Source organism: Pyrgilauda ruficollis, unplaced genomic scaffold (assembly GCF_017590135.1).
Source record: "Pyrgilauda ruficollis isolate IOZ18807 unplaced genomic scaffold, ASM1759013v1 scaffold20, whole genome shotgun sequence".
Classification (NCBI taxonomy): Eukaryota; Metazoa; Chordata; class Aves; order Passeriformes; family Passeridae; genus Pyrgilauda; species Pyrgilauda ruficollis.
The window spans coordinates 6,404,280-6,423,299 of NW_024519207.1; the positions used below are offsets into that span (position 1 = coordinate 6,404,280).

At 42.2% G+C, this 19,020-nt stretch overlaps 1 protein-coding gene across 3 annotated transcripts in view; it reads left to right on the top strand.

Moving 5' to 3' along the window:
- The first annotated feature begins 1 nt into the window (after position 1).
- Positions 2–19,020, top strand: part of ELF1 (E74 like ETS transcription factor 1) — an 87,118-nt gene continuing 68,099 nt past the window's right edge. For 2 of the 3 annotated variants that reach the window (XM_041466963.1, XM_041466967.1), the window contains exon 1: positions 2–134. The gene's annotated coding sequence lies outside the window, so the exon portion shown is untranslated. Of the gene's footprint in view, positions 135–1,789; positions 1,892–19,020 lie in introns of those variants that run through there. The other variant, XM_041466965.1, reaches the window with a different exon arrangement.

Here is a 19,020-nt window from a genome sequence, read left to right on the forward strand (position 1 = left end):
GGAGGGCTCAAGCCGCGCTCTCCTCCCCGCCCTTCTCCACCTCCTGCCCTCACCCGCTCCTCCTCCCTCGTCCCCGAGGAGGCGAGCGCTCAGCGGGAGCCGCCCGGACCGGGAGAAGGAGCTGCGGCCGCTCGGTGAGTGCCGCCCGCCGCCCGCGTCCCGCGTTCGGGGGCACCGGGAGGCTCAGCCGCTTCCCCTACTGTGGGCAGAGACACCGCGGACCACGGGTTCGAGCCCCACCGCCGGCAGCGCCCTGTGCCGAGCAATCCCTGCCCCGCGGCACCCATGGGAGATGAAGGATGTGGGCAGGAGGGCGGTGACAGGGTGCGAAGGGGCTGGGGAGGCAGCGGGCCCCGGCCGGGCGGCGGAGCGCGCCCTGGGGCGGCGGCCAGCGGAGCCCCGTCCCGCCGGACGCCGCTGCCAACTTTCTGGGAGTTCGGCGGCGCGTGTGTCGGGAGGGCTCCTGCTGCCTACCAGCTTCACCTCCTCCCTCACCCCGCTGCCCCCGGCGCCGCCGCCCTGCCCTGCCCTCCCTCTGTCCCTGCCTGCCTGCCTCCCGGCCGCCCGCTTCTCCCGCCGTGGTGGGGCAGCCGCGGGAGGGGGGGCAAGGGCCGGCGCCGTGCCGGGGCGGGGGGGACGGGGACGACACGGTCACACTCGGGCGTCCCCGGCACACGGACCCCGGATCACCTCCTCCGCTGCTTCCCCCACAAATAAAACCCACCCCGGGCTGGTGTTCCGCAGCACACCCTCACCCCCTCCCTCCCCCTCCGCCCTGCCCTGTGTGACTGATCTCCCCACGGTTCTGCGAAAAAAGTCGTGTTAATTCACCGGCTGCAGCTGGCAGCCTGTTTGCTACAGTCACGCACAGGGGTGGAGGAGAAGCCTGCGGAGTGAGTCATGGCTGTAAGAGGCCCTCCGGTTGTTTATGGCAAAACCGGGGGGGTGGCTCATTCAACATGTGGGAAATACGGGGAGTAAGAGTTGCCTCGATCCATCCTACAAGGACAGAGCAGTGGTACCTGTGCCTAGCACCCTCTGCCCCGGCTCGCTGTCGGGCTGCCTGAGAAAGGAGGTGGGGAGGTTGCCTTTTCCTCTCACAAGGAGGGCTTGTGGTCAGACTGTCATAGCTAGCTGCAGGAGTTTTGCATTTGTCAGCATTTCCATTATAAGTGTACTTTTTATGTAGTTCACAACATGGCTATAAATATACGCCCTGGGTTGAAATTTAGTTGATGGTATCTTCTCTATCTAAGCAACTTTTGAAATGGTTCTGCTTAGATGCTAAGTGGAATTCCATGGAAAATACTGGCTTTTTATGTTTCTTTCAACTTTAAAGTTTAACTGCTTACACACATGGACTCATTTACAGCTGTTAGTCCAAAAAATTCCTTTCCCCTTGAGTTTGTTAAACTGAGGAAGAGTTTAAAGACTTTTCCTCAGTAGGCATTGGTCATTAATTAGTGCAGCAGAGACTCTGAAGACTCTTACAAGGTCTCTGCTACCTCGAGTGAGGGCACCCACCTACAGGAGGGACAGGGGACACTGTGTGTCTGCACAGCTCTAACCCCCGAGTGCCAGGGCAGCTCCAATGCCTCAGCACTACGGACAAGAAGCTGATGTTAAAATCAAGGCAGAATACGTTAACTTCCCTCTGTGGGATTTAATTTTTCTTTCCTTTTTTTTTTTTTTTTTTTTTACCTTGTCCGTTCAATTGCTGCTTCTGAGACAGGGAACAAGCCCAGTATTTAGGAGCTTTCGTTTTGTGTACCTCTATATACGCGCTGGATCTGGATCCCGTGAAACATGCCTGCCACCCAGTGGATGTCGCTGGTCTCTATATATTCTATACATTTACCGCCTCTCCCCTGTGCCCAGCCCTACCCCGCCGGTAAATTTGCAAAGCCAAGTGCTCAGGATGTCGGGCTCACCTGTCCGCCTCGCCACGGTGGTGTTGGTCGTGACAGGATGTGCCAAACATCCTTCCCGGCCGGCTCGGGACACAACATGTGTCCCCCCAGGTGTAGCAGCTCTCTGGCTGGGCAGCAGTGAGGAGAGGTGAATGGGGCAAACAACTGTGCACAGAGGGAGAGGCAGCAACGGGGCTGAGACAGCTGGAGAATCAGATTTTGCAGCCCCGGCCTTTGCCGTTGATTTCCATATAAACATAAAGGTTTTTGCCCGTGGTCTGTTGGGTTTTCTGGGAGCCTGGCCTGACTCCCTGGGATCTGCTTTGCAGTTTTGCTAAACTTAACCATCTGGAGCATAAATGAGTGTCTGTTTGGTCTCTGTGTACAGAAGATGTTTTGCAGGTCTAAGCATGTTAGAAATACAAGCCTTGAGTGTCAGAATTGCTGACTCAGTGTCCATAGTTTTTTGCTTTAATATATCTTAGTTTCCTGTATTAAAAATACGTGGATAACAGTATCCTTTATCTTACAGATTACTGTAGTGATGAGAAGCATATAAGAACCTAAGAGAAAATAAATAACTTCCTCTGTGATTTGAAAGCATTTGATGATGCTCTAGAGAACAAGGGCAAAAAGAGGAGTTTGTGTGTTAATTATAGCAAAGCTTCAGTGGGAAAAAATGTGACCAGGTCAGTTGCAAATACAGATTTATCTAATTAGAGATTGATGCATATGAGCACTAGGAGACATTTTTAGTTAATATAGACCACTTAGTTCTAATAATTTCTAAAATCTGCTTTGCTTATCATGCTTTTATTATTTTCCTAGATTTTCTTTCCCTTAGGAAAAGTGCCAAAAAGTAGATAGGCAGCCTAGGGTAGCATATTTGTCCACTGTCCTTCATCAGCTGGATTTGTAAGGTAGCACCTGGGACTCTGCTGTCAGAGCCCCTGTTGAGGGTAACCAGTGGTGGTAGGTCATGGCTGTGGTCTGTGTTGCTGTACTTGCTCGTAATTGCTTGTGTTGTCTGATCACCATGAGGAGCTGAGAAGAATGTGGATGTGGCCTAGCAAACACCTACTGAAAATACACACAGTGCAGTTTGGTTTTGGACATTTGACCAAATGCAGATGCACTTTTCATGGGGGCAGGAAAAGAGGGACCTCCAAAAGGGCTCCACCCCTCATTCAGATCTGTCTTCGGGAGGAGATGGAAGAACATTAAAGCCTTTCAAGTTTTCAGCCACGTATTGCCATTGGGAGACAGTATTTTCCCTAGTTTTGTTCTGAGAACAGCTCAAGTATTTTGGCTGAGTTCTTCTAATCCCAATCTGCCTCTTTCTGCACCCCTCACTCAGAGGTAACTTCTACAGCACATGGAACAGAATTTAGCCTGAGGCAGACATTCAACTTGGAAAATTTTAACCCAAGCAGTCAAAGTCTGGCCAAGTTACAAGCAGCTGGAAGCAGCATCTTGCATTGGAAGTGTTCAGCCTAAAGTGTTCAGTGTTGTAGCTGCCTAATAGGCAATGCTACAAGCTTCACCAATCCTGTGTGTATGTTTATGTACATGGAAATACGCTGCTGAATTACAATGTTATTTGACTGGTTACCGGGTCTACTAACTGTTCTTTTGATTTGTTGTTTGGGGTTTTTTTTTCCTTACTAGAGAAAGGAACTTAAACATCTTTGGTAAATGCTATGAATTATTTTCCTTACTCACATTATTCATTGTTTTCCTGGCTGAAAAATTGAAAACTTTAAAATGGAGCCTCTGAAATAAATGACAAGCCAGGGCTTACTTGTTCTGAATACTTCAAAATGACTTAACGATTGTTAAAGAACAGTTTACAGTAGAACTAAAGCAAATAGCTTCCCAGCATTTTGAATTGTAAAAAACCCACATCTCCTAAATTCCTAAGCTATTCATCAACTGCTCTATTGTAGCAGACTCACCCTATATTGTGTCCCTGATATATCTATTAAGTCTGCAGTGAAGTGTGAGTTTAAAACAATTGTGCCATGGAGTCACTGTGGAATAAATACCACAAACATTGGCAAAGTTGCTTCATAAATCTTTCTTAGTTTAGAGAGGAACTTAGGCGTGCCTTTCTTCTATGGGAGTGCAGCTGTTTCTTGTGAGGTTCCCTGGGGACTGGATCTTGGTGTAAGGCTGGTTAATATCAATATATTCACAGCTTATGTGATGATATTGCATCATTACCAGCATATTATGTGCAGGTTTGTGCACGTGTAGAACAAGTTACTAGTACACCATACTCCAAATAATTTTTTTAAAATTATGAGCGTCCATCAGAAGGTATTTTTCATGCAGCCACATACAGAGGAACCAGGATTGTGGTTACACCAGCACGATAGGGGATTGTCCTCAAACTGGTAATTTATTGAAAGAAGGCTTAAGAATTTGTGCAGAGAATCATCTCAACAGGAGTTTTCTTTGCAATGCGGCAACTGAAGTGTGGTCTTTGGCTGTGCAGCAATATAAATATTGCACAGAAGTAGGAAAGTACGTGGTATTAGTAAGATCACAGGAATTCCATGTCTGGTTTTGCTGCTCACACGTGAGGAAGGATATGAAATACTTACAAGAGCACAGGGACCAAAGTGATCCAGGGTTTGGAGACCAGGTGTCACAATTGCAGATTGTACATCTGAGGAAGGATATGGTGCCTGTATATATCATACATGTGTGTAAGGAAAATACATGATATTTACTTGACTATCCAGTGTCTGAAAGATGAAGTTAGGCATGTTGTACTTTGAACTAATAATTAGCGACGAGGGCAGTAGAGGATTGTAGTGGATTTGCAGTTGCTGAGAGTGTTTAAAGTTGCTGGGTTTTTCTTCCTAAAGATGTGCTTTCACTTGCTTTGGTGGAGGATGTTTTCAGTGTGTGTAGAAGGGGGAAGGATTGTACTCCATTCACCTGCATTTTTCCCTAGGTTGAAACAACAAGATTATTTGCAGTGCTTTCCGTGGATTGTAGCACATATTCCTACATTGACAAGATTACAATAAAGTGCCATATTTTAGAACTTGGCTGGTTTTCTCTTGGGTCAGGAGGACCATTTTTTCTTGGTGCCTAATTTGACTTCTGGGAGTGTGATTAATTATTGTGTACTTCCCTCTAGAGTATCACCACATGTGGTGGCAGCTAGTGACAGGATATCAGATCCTCACTTTACACAGTCCCCTCCTATTCCCAGGTTGGTGTATCATCTTTCTTTGTTCAGGATACTGTCAGTTATATTCAGGGGTGAGAAAGATTTTCTTCTGCCTTTAGTTAGGCAAGGACATTGCTCATTGTTCAGAAGTCAGCTGCTCACTGCTCTTCCCTGAACCATCTCTCTGTCCTTCGGGCATTGCTCTCCTGCAGCCGCATCTGCTGCAAGCAGACAGAGGCAGGCAATGTGCACATGGCCTGGCAGCAGAACACCCCCAGCAGTCACTAAAGCAGCAGAGGGTATGTCAGTGAAATCGTTTTGTAACCTGAAACATGACTGACTGCTTGAATCAAGGTGAAGCATTACCTGCAACGCTCCTTTTCAGGCAGCTTCACAATAAACCTGAAAGTTTAATTTAGCCTGGGAATTGAACTTGAGCCTAGATAGCTGTGAGATGGTGCTTTATAATTCCATAGTCCATTCTTTTTGATATAACAAACAGACACATTTTTTCCTCCTGCAGCTGAACTAGGACAAATATACTCTAAAGAGTCGAAATATTTCTTTCTGTAAAAAACATATTTTATTGCATGTACTGTAGTGTATATGGTATCAAAAATCTGATGTTCAGTCTTTTACAGTGGTTTTGGTTTGGCTTTTTCATTCACACTTTTAAGATATCCTATGAAAGTTTTAAGGTAATAAAACATTTTCTATGTAGGATGAGTTTACTGGAAGTTTTCTTGTTGAGTACAACTGAAACTTGAAGAGACAAAGTTGTTGCAAGTCACTATCTTTAGACTTGAAAGCATGTATATATGAGTGTTTCCACTGACTTGGAAATACCAAGCACTCCTCTCAAACATGATTTTCAAATACACTTTCCTCATCTGCTCTATTGAGATGTTCATGTTTGGGAAAATAATGACAGTACAGCTTTCTACGGTTTGGCCCATATGCCTGTTGCTATGTTCATTGGAGTTAATAATAATGCACTATTGATTTCTAGGACATGCAGGAGCCGACTTAATAACAAATGTGCAAATCAGATTGGATGCTTTCAGTTTTAAAGAGCTCTAGTTAGGCTATTTAATAAGTTTCTTCTCAGAAAATGGCAGAAACAGAGAACAATGAATTTGGCATTCTATTTTGATGTTTCGGTACTTGGATAAAACTTGTGTTAATATAAGATGATAAAGAGTTTTGCCACATTGTGTCTGTTTTGAAAGTGCATTCGTGGGTTGTAGTTTGCCACTTTGTGGCATCTTACCATGTTTGTAATATTTAGTGGGTTTCATTCCCTTCCTGGTTCTGAGGTGAAACAGTGTTTGAGGCTGAGATTAAAATTGTCGGAATTGTTAAGTGTCCATCTCAGAGGCATATAAAATTTTAACATAATACTGTTAAGTAGTTGAGCTATATAGCTGACTTAACAGCACAAACTTATGTGTGTAGGATAATGATGCACCCTGAATCAACAAATACTAGAAATAGTAGTAGGACTGTGTTATCTGTCAGGTTTGATTTTCCACCTCACCACAGCCAAGTCTCATTATAATCAGAATAGTCAAGAGTTAGGTGTTTTTATGGAATGCATTACACTGTACCTGTTGTGCAAACTTCCCATTTGGTGCCTAATCCAGCACACCTGTGGCCAGTGAAGATGTAATTTTGCTGACTCTCCAGAATTTAACTTCCTTTTATTTGTATGTGTGTACACAAATTTTTTTTTCTTGTTAAAACCTAGTACTGACACCCACTTGTCTACTTTAGGCAGTGGATATCCTGGTTTTTTCCCGTCGTGAATACAATAGTGACCTTAAGCAGTTACATTGTCTGGAGTTCCTGGTGATACAGGCATCAACAAAATTTAATGAGATGTTTCAGCTTGCTTGACCTTGTTCTGTGACTCATTATCATGTCATGGATTCAGGTAGAAAGCCAAGCACTCTCCAAGTCCTGGCAGAAGGTTGCTCACACCCTTATCTGCTGCTGCAGCTTCTGTTTCAGCATCTGCTGCTGCCCAGAGAGGCTCTGCCGCTGTGTCATTTCCAGCAGCTTGCATGTCAGCCTGTGTTGATGATTCTGGGCTGTGTTTGGGCTCTTTGGAGATGGGGCATGAGCTGGTGATGGAGCAGTGGAAAAACTGTAGGATTCTGCAACTTGCTGCAGACCTTCAAAGACCTTTTCCAGGCAAGGGAATATTGAACAGCATTCTGGTATCTGTACTCTGTTCTTTCATTCTGTTAAAAGGGAAAGGTATAGGAGAAATTGAAAGGTCTGTTGTTTTTAATGTCCACTGTTGATCAAGAGAATTATGGCAAATATGTTTGTTTTAAGGGAAGCTGAGAGTGGGCTTTGTCACCAGTTTACAGAAGAGGTGACAAGGTTATGCCATCCTGTGCCATGGGATTTAGTATTTTTTAAGATAAATGACAAGGGAAGTGGTATTGTGGGAGGACAGCAAGAGTGGTCAGAAGAAGGGTGGTGACAGTACTTAGCGTTCACGTACTGCCATAGGAACACTGACTGATCCAACTTTGTCGTTGTTGAATCCAACATTCAGTTATGTTGTGATAACAATGTGTTGTCTAAGGAACAATGAATCTCTAGAGCATAGTCCATAGCTGTGATGTCTGCTTGTCTTCTGCATCAGTCATCCCCCCACCCCTGCAGCTGGTCATTCATCTTCTGCGTGCATTTACTGCCCCTGACTTGCCAGCTGAAAATAGGAACCCTTCTGTTTCTGCCAAAACTATTTTGCTTAATTTACCTGGTTAAAACACTGGATTTTTGTCACTCAGAATGGACTGGGGAGCCTGGATGGCATAGCTGAGGCAGTTTGTGGTAACTGTGCTGAGAAACTGCTGGGGGGAAGGGTTAAGGAAATCAGTGGTGTGTTAGTGGTGATACTGGAAATGAGATGTATCCACAGAATCTAGAACTGTAAACCTTTCTCCAACCTTGTGCTGGCAGACCTGTGCCAGCATTTTATATTTCCCTCTGGTAGAGAGGAATTATACCCACATGTAGTTTTGTGCAGAGAATAGATCCCCCAGCACCTGCTTACTTCCACTAAGGTAGAGCTGAGCTCTTTTCTTGTGTGTTTGGATTTTCATGTGCTCTGTGCAGCTGGCTTTCACTGGACGCCTTTTCATCTTAAGCCATCCAAAACAAACCTTAAAGGATTTTTTTCAGATTTTCTTAGTTGACCTAATTTTGTGGGTTAACAGATTTGGTCTGAAGGATTTAAAAAAAAGATTACTAAGATTTTTTCAAAGTCAGTTTTCAAATGTTAGTATTATCATGTAGCAAAACTTGGCAAACATTACAAGTATAATATTTTAATTAATGAACAAACTGGTTTCTGATCATAAAACCATGATTGTGAGAGATAGAAATATACTTTTATATTCTTTGCAAATGACCGTTTGTGAATTTTTTCCAGGACGCGTCTATTATGTTAAATTATTATCATGTCCTTAAGATTAAGTATACCAGTATACTTCTATCATTATTTTGGGAGGGGAGGGGTGGGAGTGCATCTTTGTGTACCTCATTTGAGGTGAATCATTGCAAATGCATTGCCTAAAGTCTGATGTAGCTGCTTGCTTTGCCTCTGGATGTACATTTTGGGGCAGTCTAAAGCAGAGGTCAGACAGAACAGATTTTCAGGATGTTGTTGGCATAAAAGGTCTTCGTGTGTTTTCTGCAAGAAAACCATTATGTTAGCCTTTGTAGATGTTGTGTTTTGTCCCTCTGAAATAAACGCTGAATCAGAAGTGGGGGTTTGTAATCTGTGTTTTATCATTGTGTGTGACTAGCAGCTGAAAGGTCAAGTTATACATGAGACTGTTACTGTACAAGCCCTTCATTGTTTTTACTAGGTAGATGGGTTTTTTCTTCTTTTCCCAAATCTATACACATTAGTGAAAGAAAACAACTAATTTCATGTTTTCCTGAAGGAAGAGAAAAAAAGGTATTTTTAGAGAGAATGCCTTTCCTGTGGAGAATTACTGCAAAACACTGTGTTCTTCGCATACTTTGAGATTCAGGCTGGGTTTCAGATCTCATGTCTTTGCCTCAACACCTATCAAGAATACTACTTTTTTAAAAATTATTTAAGCCTTTAGGTCTCCTAGATTCACACTTTCCTTATTTCAGATTAACATCAAGACATGTAGTAGCATTAAATGTAATTAGACACTGTGTAGTTTGTTGGAGTTACTGGTTTATGATGTGGTGGATAACCATATCAACTCTCCCCATCTTTTTTTTTTGCAGTAGGAACATGTATGTTCAGATACAAGTTTGTATTCTGTAGATGTTATTATCAGACTGAGCAGTAGTCTTGCTATAGGTGTTTCAATAGGCAGAAGTATTTGTGCAGGTGTCCTTTAAGGGAGAAAATGCCTAATTGTGGTTCTTTTGCAGGATGACTGCTTTTTAGCGGAGCAACGTATCCTAAATGGGAAGTATTAGGGAAACCACGGAATTTGGATACTATGTTAAAGAAACTGGAGGATGGATGCAAGAGGGTAGCCTTATGAATGCTGTCACTGGTACTTGGTTGTTTGTGTGCTCCTACTTTCTTACCTAGTTGCATTTTCAAATCATGGCTTTCAGTTTGTTACTGAACTGGAGACAAGTAAAAATAAAAAACATTACTTACCATCTCCAGATAAGCAGGGAGGAAATTACAATTGTATGTGGATTCTGACTGGAGCATGATCAGAGCTTGGGTAGCTTAAAAGCAGATGTCTCCATGCTTTTGCTCTGGAGAGCCACCACAATCTAATTTTCCTATCTTTATTGCAAAATGTATTTGAATGTTCATTCATATGCCTGAAAAATAGGGAATAGAGCTGGGAATGAAAGAAAATAAGGTAAAACAAATTAGAAAGGGAAAGAAGTGAAACAAGGCAATCCAAACTAGCTTTCTCCTTCTAACTGGAAGAACATGAGCCAGGGAAATGAGACACAGAAGAAATTGAATAGTCCCACTGGTAAGGTTGTGGTGATTTAAACTCCTGTTGAATAACTGGGAGCTAGATCAGTGCTTGCAGAAGAATGCTGAGTTTAATTGATTACCTGTAGTGAGAAATTTACATCCCTCTCATCCAGCTTAGTGTGTGGATATTTGTTTACTGAAGGATTTTTTTGTGTCCTTTTTAAGAACAAGGTGTTACTTTTTGCTAAATGTGAGAAAAATGGACTCAAATCTGAATGCTGCTACCAGATAACATTGGAGACCAGTTACATGTAATTAACTTAAATCTCTTTCCCCTTGTCTCCTGAACATAGTGTTAGTGTGATATAGTTTTGAGGAGATTAAGAGCATGAAGTGTGAACAAGCAGTTTTTTCACCTAATTAATGATCAGATTTTCTAAGTGAATGGTAACCATCAGTGAAGCACCAGAGCTTTCCCAGTTGGTTATGACCAAGGGTTCAAACTCAAGATCTTCCAATTCCTTTTAGACAGTCTGGACTTTGCTGTGCTTTACAAATGAGGAGGGAGGTACAGAAAACCCCTGGTGGTTCTGTGGGGAATCAGGTGTGGTTGTTACCTTGGGATTGGTGCCAGTGATTTGACCTTAGAGGAAAGTAATGGCGAAAGTGAGGCAGTAAGGCCCCATCAGGGATGTGGAGAAAAAGAGTATATGAATTAGAAGCCTGCCACCAGCTCTGTTTTATCACATTTTTTTTTCCCCCAGAGGATTTCAACTCTTTGCACTTCTGGTGTTTAATAAAAGTGAAAATAAATGGATGACAAGGAGGTATCTTTTGAGGCTTTGCTTGCATAGCTAGTAAAAGTGTATTTCTGCTCTGCTCAGAGTCAGAGAGATGGTGTGGATGAACAGGTGTCCAAAGTCAGGTTGGGTGGGGCTTTGAGCAACCTGGTCTAGTGCAAGAGGTCTCTATCCATGGTGAATTGGGTGGACTAGATGGTCTTTGAAGGTCCCTTCCAACTCAAACTACTCTATGATTCTGTGATGTTGATGCCAGAGGGGAGCTTTTTAACAAAACGTCAGCAGCCCTGTGGAGAAGGACTTGGGGGTTCTTGTGGATGAAAAGCTGGACATGAGCCAACAAGTGTGCGCTTGCAGCCTGGAAGGTCGATCACATCCTGGGCTGTGGCAAAATCGGCATGGCCAGCAGTGTGAGGAGGTGATTCTCCCCCTCTGGAGATCCCAGCAGGAGTGCTGCATCCAGTTCTGGAATCCTCAGCAAAAAAAAAAAAAAAAAGACAGGGACCTGTTGGAGCAGCTCCAGAGAAGGGCCATGAAGATGATCAGATGGCTGGAGCATCTCTCCTACAAAGTCAGGCTGGGAGAGCCTGGGAAAGAGAAGGCTCCAAGGAGACCTTATTGTGACTTACAGAAAGGAGGGATAGGGACTTTGTATGTTAGATAGTGACAAGAGGCAATGATTTTTAAATAAAAGTGGGCCAACACAACTACTAAATGATTATACACCGTTTTCTCCATTCCTCTGTTTTGCTGTGTCTATGTAGATTAACAGTTTTTTGCTGCATTAGCTCTGACCTGCAGAGCCTCAGGTCAGGTCTTCAGCCTATTCCTTTCTGCCTACAAGCATGAACTGGACATTGCACCTGTTGATTTGTACCCAAAGTGGGGTGCTCTCTCCACTGTTTTCTCCCTATATGATCTCCAGCTTCCATTTCACCACAAAAATGCTAATCTGCATTTTCTGATGATGCAGGTAGCATTTTTCCTGTGTGGTGGATTTTCCAGTGTGTTGTATAATTTGGTTTCATAAATCTCTACCTCCAAATCTGACTTTTGCTGGAATGGGGACAAATAATATATTTGGGTAGCTTTGAAAACATTCACTACATAATGTCATACACTTGAGTAGAAAGGGGAAATTTAGTATGTTTTTGTATATTAAGGAAAATTTGTATAGTTTCAGAAAATTAAGTAGAAATAATGCACCTAACGCTGTTACAATCACCTGGAACCACAACCCTGAGACAGATTGTTTAGGAACTTCTGGGGAAGCAGCAGTCTGCTGCATGCACATAAGGATTAGCAATAAAATAATTGAAGGGTGCTTGTTTAGGGTAGGGTAGTTCATTTTCTCATGATACAGAGTAGCAGGAAGTAAGCTGCTGCTAGCTTATGCAAAGCAGCAAGGGATCATATCATAAAACCAACAGGCCTGAGGATAAGAGCAATTAATGAAAAAAAACCAAAACCAAAAAAGTAATTTTCTTTACTCTCTCTCCTTCCTCAGTGAGATCATTGACTACTGTCATAAAAATGTTGTTTTAATTATTGTTATTCTGAATATTAAAATTAAATTAGTTTGATGTTACTCTTCAGTTACTCATACAGGAAGATTTCTGTGCTCTCAGTCACAAGTGGTATATTTTTGTCTGTTATGCAAAGCTGGAAAACATTTCTAATAAGTCTTGCTATAAATGGGGAGCATTAAAAGGAAAAGTTCAAGAAATAAAATTAGTTACAGAGAAGCAGTAGATGAAACACTGAATTTAGGCTACTGTGCTAGAATGTGAACTCCTGTTCCTTGATGGTAGAGGGCGTTGAGATCACTCAATTCTAGTGGGGTGTTTTTCAGAGCACAGGTATCTTTAAAGCTGATGGACCTTCATAAATCCTAAATAAATGCAGGACAAAATGGATTATAAGTTTAAACATATATATATTGAAATGCTAAAGAGACAAAATTAGACTGAAATAATAAGTATGAATTATATATAGTACTTTGAGTGTAACATTGAGAATATTAAGCCTTTATGATAGGTTATTTGGGGAGAATATTGAACTGCTTCCATTAATAACAGAATAACCTCTGCTAGTAGAAAGCAGGAGGAAAATTACATGTGGGAAACTGTGCCTGCCATAATGAGTTCTTGTTCTCTTAGCCTCTGCTTCCCAGTTTTGGTTTCAGGGCTCCCTAGACCACAGAATGAAGAAAGATGATTCCTGGGAGGTTTTTGGAAAACACATCATAGTAGCAGCAATTCTCTCTGGAGGTGAACCTCCATGCCTGCTTAGGATGTGTCCAACTGCTGTACCTTGTTTTTATGGGCAAGTGACAATAGCAGAGGTGATGGTTTGGTTTCTGACTGATCGACAGGATCTCAGTCCTGCAGGATTTGCTGGTAGGACTGCTTGCCTGGCTGAAGATGAGCATAGAGATGGAAACTGTTGTTTTTGTGACTTGGAATGTAGCTGAGAGATAGAAATATTGATCTTCCAGCAGCCAGTTCCCCTTCCCAGCAGTGCTGAGCTCCTCAATACCCCTCCTTTTTGTGTCCTGCAGTCTTTATTTTTTTTTTCCCCTCTCTTCTTCATGATTTATGTATTCACCAATTGGTTAATGTAGCATGTATTTGGATAGGTAAGCCTGCTACTAAAAATATTATTTCCTGAACAAGCAAGTAACCAGGTTGCGTTTCTAGCTAACTGTTCTTTAATAGCCAGGTCTCAGCCTGAGTGAGTTGCAATGGAAAATTGATTCATTCACATGAGCTTACTTTTTTATAATTTATTTTCTATCTCGTGCCTCTCCAAGTTACCACTTTTATCTTTCTCCATTAATTAGAGCAGCTGGAAGAGCAGTAATAAACACACTTTCCTTTCCTTTGTGTTCACATCCTGAGCACTGCAGAATTTTGCATTCTTGTAAGCATCTGAAATATTCGTGGAACTCTAGCTCAACATTTTTCTAAAAATGATGTTTATCTGGATTTCCTTTAATTCCATGAATTTGGTCTGCATCCATAACAGGGAGTCAGTACAAGTGTGTGAGGTAGCCAGTGTGGCTTGCATAAGGCGGCGGGATTGAAAGGATAAAAAAAATTGCCATGGAAGTAAACATTTTTTCATCTGACTGGAGCAGTAGAAAAACTTGCAGCAACCACCCTGACACATGCATTTGTCGAGTGCTCTTTTTGTTATTGTCAAATGTGGATAAATAATTCCCTGGTACTTCTTTAAAACATCAACAGTAATTTCCGGTAGTGTGGATGGCGTTCCGGGACTGCACAGCCTCTGAAACCTAACTCTCTGGTCTTTAAAAGAAAATGAATTAATTAATTAAAGGAAAAAAAAAAAAAAGATAGAGAAAAAAAAAAGAGGCAGCTGCAGAAGTGCAGCTTTGGGTCCAGAACTGTCTAGCTAAGGGCGGTGCCTAGCTGTTCTTCCTCAGGAGAGGGTTTGATGGGGAACATGATGATCCCTCCCCCTCTGCTCCCACCCTGTAAAGAGGCCAAACAATAACAGCAATACTGACACTGCTGTGCTGTAACTTTGGCATGTGTCTGTGCACTGGTGTCTGTGCACAGACCAAAGTATTTGGTCTGGGTGTACCAAATACTTTGTCTGTGATTAATAACATTCCTTGCATAGAAACTTCTGAAAATCTCAGCTTCATTCTTGATTTTTATACTGATAAATACAGACATTAAAAAATCCGCTGTGAACACTGTTTTGGTTTTTTTTCTCTTCTTCCCAGTATGTGTTTATTATTCATGAATGTGTTGCAACACCCAGAAATGTAATGAGTGACTCACAGAATGAGCAGAGGAAAAAAATACAGTTACAACTTTTTAATGAGGATTTTTAGCCAACTACAAAGTGTCCCAGTTGAGAAACCCCTGTTGGACTACATAAAATTTGACCAGTCCTCTCTTTTATGTTCCTTCTGGATGTATTTGCAACATAGTGTCACTTAGTATATATTTCTGTTCATTCGCATCCCGGATTTTTTTTCTTTCTTGTATCTGGGATTGCAACATTCAGACATCAAAAAGAAAAACTACAGAACAACATGTTTACAAATAGTTCTGGATTTTGTGTTTGTGTGTGTAAGAAAGGAACAGAGTAAAGGCCACGTTTACCGCTACTGGTGTAGTAACATCTCTAATGGTTTCAGATTAAGCTGGTATTCTTCAAAAATTATCCTTGCAAGGATTCTGGAGCACATACAACCATCCTGTTAATGCAGCATAGCTCTGGAGGAGTATAATAGTGGGGGGATCTGAAGCTTGTGGGATAATGTTGGGTGTGCTGTTCTACTTCAAGGATCAAAACTGACTTTCTTTCTGGGAAGAATGGTTCTTATCCTTGGAACGTCTAGACTTATCTTCCATTCATGTTGTTTTGAATTTTATCAGTGTTTATAAATTTTACTTTGTGTCTTGTACCCCCTTACCTTGGTATGTTTATTGCACAATAGTGGGAAATCCGTATTTGCTTAAAACCTTTGAGTGTAAATCTGTAGAGATAGATAGGCAACCTAATACTTGTCTATCTAACCAGCTGTACCAATAAGTGATCATTTCATTTGTGAAGTTAAGGATCTAACATAATCTTACTGCAGTCAGGGTTATACAGATTTGTATTTTATTAAAGTGTATTTTAAAGGAATTTTCAGGGCTGATACACATACTGTGTGAGAATTTGGAATAAATCATGATATTGCTATGCCCTGGGTTCTCTTGGGATATTCAGTAATTCAGTAACAAAAATGAGTTTATTTTGGTTTTGTTTGTTGCAAGTATGTTGTAGTGAGGTGTTTTGTGTATAAAATAGTGTTACTTTTACAATGCAAAGCTGTACTTGGGCCTTAATTAGAATTATACTGTTTTCTGCCTTGTTTCAGAAACAGGTTGCGCCTTTTCAAAGAGTAAGCCCTTCTAGATTTAAAAAAAAATAGTAAATCCAGATAGCTCTTTGTTGGTATAAAACACATTCCTCTGTCCATTTCCTTCTGATTAGTTGCCTTGTTTCTTGTAGAGTCTGTGCTGGAACAGTTTCTGCAGATGGCATTCAAAGATGTAAGGAAAATTGGCCTTTTTGTGGATCAGTTTAGTGATTCTGAATGAAGAAATGGAAGTTAGCAAATTATAAGTGAATTGGATTTTAGGATGCCAAAGCTTTAACTGTCTGTCTGAGTGTGCTTACCAATAGCATTAGGTGACGCACAACGATTTCTCATTTTTCTCTGGAAAACCTGGTAACATTGCGTTGTATTTTGAAAATATTTGCAGATCATGGTTTAACTCTTTTTGTTTCATGATTTTTGTGGGGTCTAAAGCTCACTGAGAGAAGTAGTATGGGGTATAAATTTGTCCTGTCTCTATTTTTGTTTCTTTGCGTGACTTGCCTTTGAGCTGTGGGTTTACAAGCGTGACTTCTGTCACACCTACTGGCAGGGGTATTTATAGGATGTTAAATAACTTTAAGTGCACTTTCTGAAACAAACAGGCAGGGAGTCTGCAGAAGGAGGACAACAAGTGCTAGCTCAGGTCAGAAAGCCATGGGTTAAGCAGTACCTCTGTCCCTCCCCTCTGCCTGTAGCATTCCCAAGTAATTTTTTTTTTCTTCTTTTTGTGACTGTTGTGCAATCATGTGAATCTTAGGGTGAAAAATTTACCTGAGTGCAGGCCCAGTGTAGTAGTTATTAGTACCACAGAGGGAGGTCTGGTGTCTTTGGCTGGCAGTGTTCATCACAGTCTGATCTAGTTCAAGAGCAGCCAGCATTCCCCATCCTCCCCAGTCAGCTTTCTGCCACAGTAAGGCATTTAATAGGATCAGTGGAAGGTACCACATGGATCAGAACCAGTGCAAGGAGAGGATGGGAAGGGAAAAGTGCGGTTGGGGCTGGTAAAGAAGTGCTAGGGAGAAGTTGGAGCCTGGAGTTTCTGGCTGAGAGTGAATCAGAGATTATCCTGTGTCAGAGCTGTATCTACTACCTAGATTTTTGCAATTCTTTTCCTCCACGGCTTGCTTGTCAGTAGAAAGAAGAACATACCTGGATTTTAAACCATTCTCAGAAATATTGAGAAGCAGTACTTCTCAGCAGAGGCAAACCTATAACAAAAGGAGGAAGGAAGGAAGGAACTTGAAAGAGTGAGGAAAAGTACATTGTCCTATAGGCTTGTCATTGCTGGGATGTGACCTAGGAATACCTTAGAGGTGATCCAAGAAGAGTTTGTGCAAGGCTGTACAAGGTCAGGGGTTTGTAGCTGTGTGGGATGTTGCTGTACTGCTGGCAAAGGCAGCATCTTTGCCAAATCTGCCTTCGGTAGGAAACACTGGAGGTGCAGTTGGAAGGACAAAATGGGCGAGGTTAAAGCTGCCTGGTGCTTGATTATGAATCCATTTAATTTCAGACACCTCTCTAGCCCTTCTGCTACCAGGGAATAATTTCTGGACACTTCTGCTACCACAGACTTGAGAAACACTCCCTTATGTATTTTGAAAGATGACATTTAAACATGAGAGGGAAGGATTCCAATTAAACACAGATGGCCAGGATACCTTCCCTCTCAACTTTTGAGACATATAGTGGCCTTTTTATATGCACTTTGTTTACTATCACCTTTCCTTTCCAACAATTCAACTGAAGTTCAGAAGATGAGCACAGTGTAAAAGTAGACTGTATTTTCTCAAATTCATTGTGCTCTACTTTCACAGAGTGCACTGAAATATCACTGAACCATACCTTTAAATTGGAAATTAAGAACTGATAGCTGCATGGGCTGCTCTCCAGGTATCATCGACATTTCTTCTCTGAGATTCTTTTCTATTGAAATTTCTGAAAATGCAAGTTTGTAGATGGCAAACAGTTGTCTTAAAAAATATCAGAAGTGTATTGCCTGAATTTGTGATTAAGTTTTTAAATAACACAATGGTACAAATTTTCCTGTGCCTAAAGTCCTCCTTCCTTTGGGCATAGGAGTATTCTACTTTATAATCTGATGCAATTTCTCCATATGTAAATATTTAGGTCATTATGCATCTGGCAGCATTAGAAACCCACAACAGTGTCAGCCTGTGTTGTATGTGGCATCTACCCTCACGGAAAGTGGCAGCCCACAAACCCAACGTACCAGGGCAGTGACACTGTGATAGATGCATATCATGTTTATTGGATTAAAATGTGATAGCGCTGCTGTTAGCGTTTCTTGGTGTTGTGCCCAAGGAGAAAAGAAGGTGCAGGCGTTTGGGTGTTAAGACTTGGGTGGAACCTGGTTCAAGTGTTGTCCTTCCATAAACAGTGTCATGTTGGGTGTGTATCCATTGCTCAGGTGTTCTTTCGGGCAGTGCTTGTGAATGGGATTGTTGGAGTTTTTCCTTCCCTTCCAGAGATGCCTGAGATGAACTGTTTTGCAAAGCTTGAGATAGTGGGATCCTATAAAAACAAATGCAAACCAGAAGCTTCTTAAATCAGATTTTTATCCAGTTTTGAAACAGAGTTTGATGAAGCCCCAAGTCTGTATGAGGTGATTGTATGAGCCTGAGCTGGGAGCAGGGTGGTAGGATCTCCTCTTGCAAGAGTGGATAGGAGTTATAGCATCTTGAGCTGCATTAGGAATGACACCACAGGGTGCCACATAAATGGGGGCTTGCTAAGGCTTCTCATGTGGTGAAGTTGTGTATAATATAGCAGGAAAAAAGCCAAACAAAGAGTTTTGGATCTAAATTTTCTGCTCCCTTTCCTTCATCAAATAGTATTTTCTCCTCCCCAACCCCCATCCAAAACTGAAAGCTGAACACATTCACAAACCTTTCTTTTGGCTTGTGTTTATGAGACTAAATGGTATGTCTTTCAGGTGGTGTGTCCTCGCATGGTTTCAGTGTTTCAGGCTGCCCCTTGTTCAGGAGAGCTGCTTTGTTCTGCTCCTGTGCCTCCTGGCAGCCCATCTCATCCCGCCCTTGCAGACCTGTAGCTTTCAAAGCTAGTTGTGAAGGAGGGAGGCGATTACCAAAGCAGGGTGTGAAAAGAGAAGCAGCTTGCTTGGGTTCTCACTTGAGGCCAGCAGAAGTGAGAGCCACATCCAGGTCTCTGCCAGTCCAAGCCTGCTGGGCTACACTGCTCCCCTTGGAGCACATGATTTGGCATGTGTTTCTCTGGGAGCTGGGGCCAGC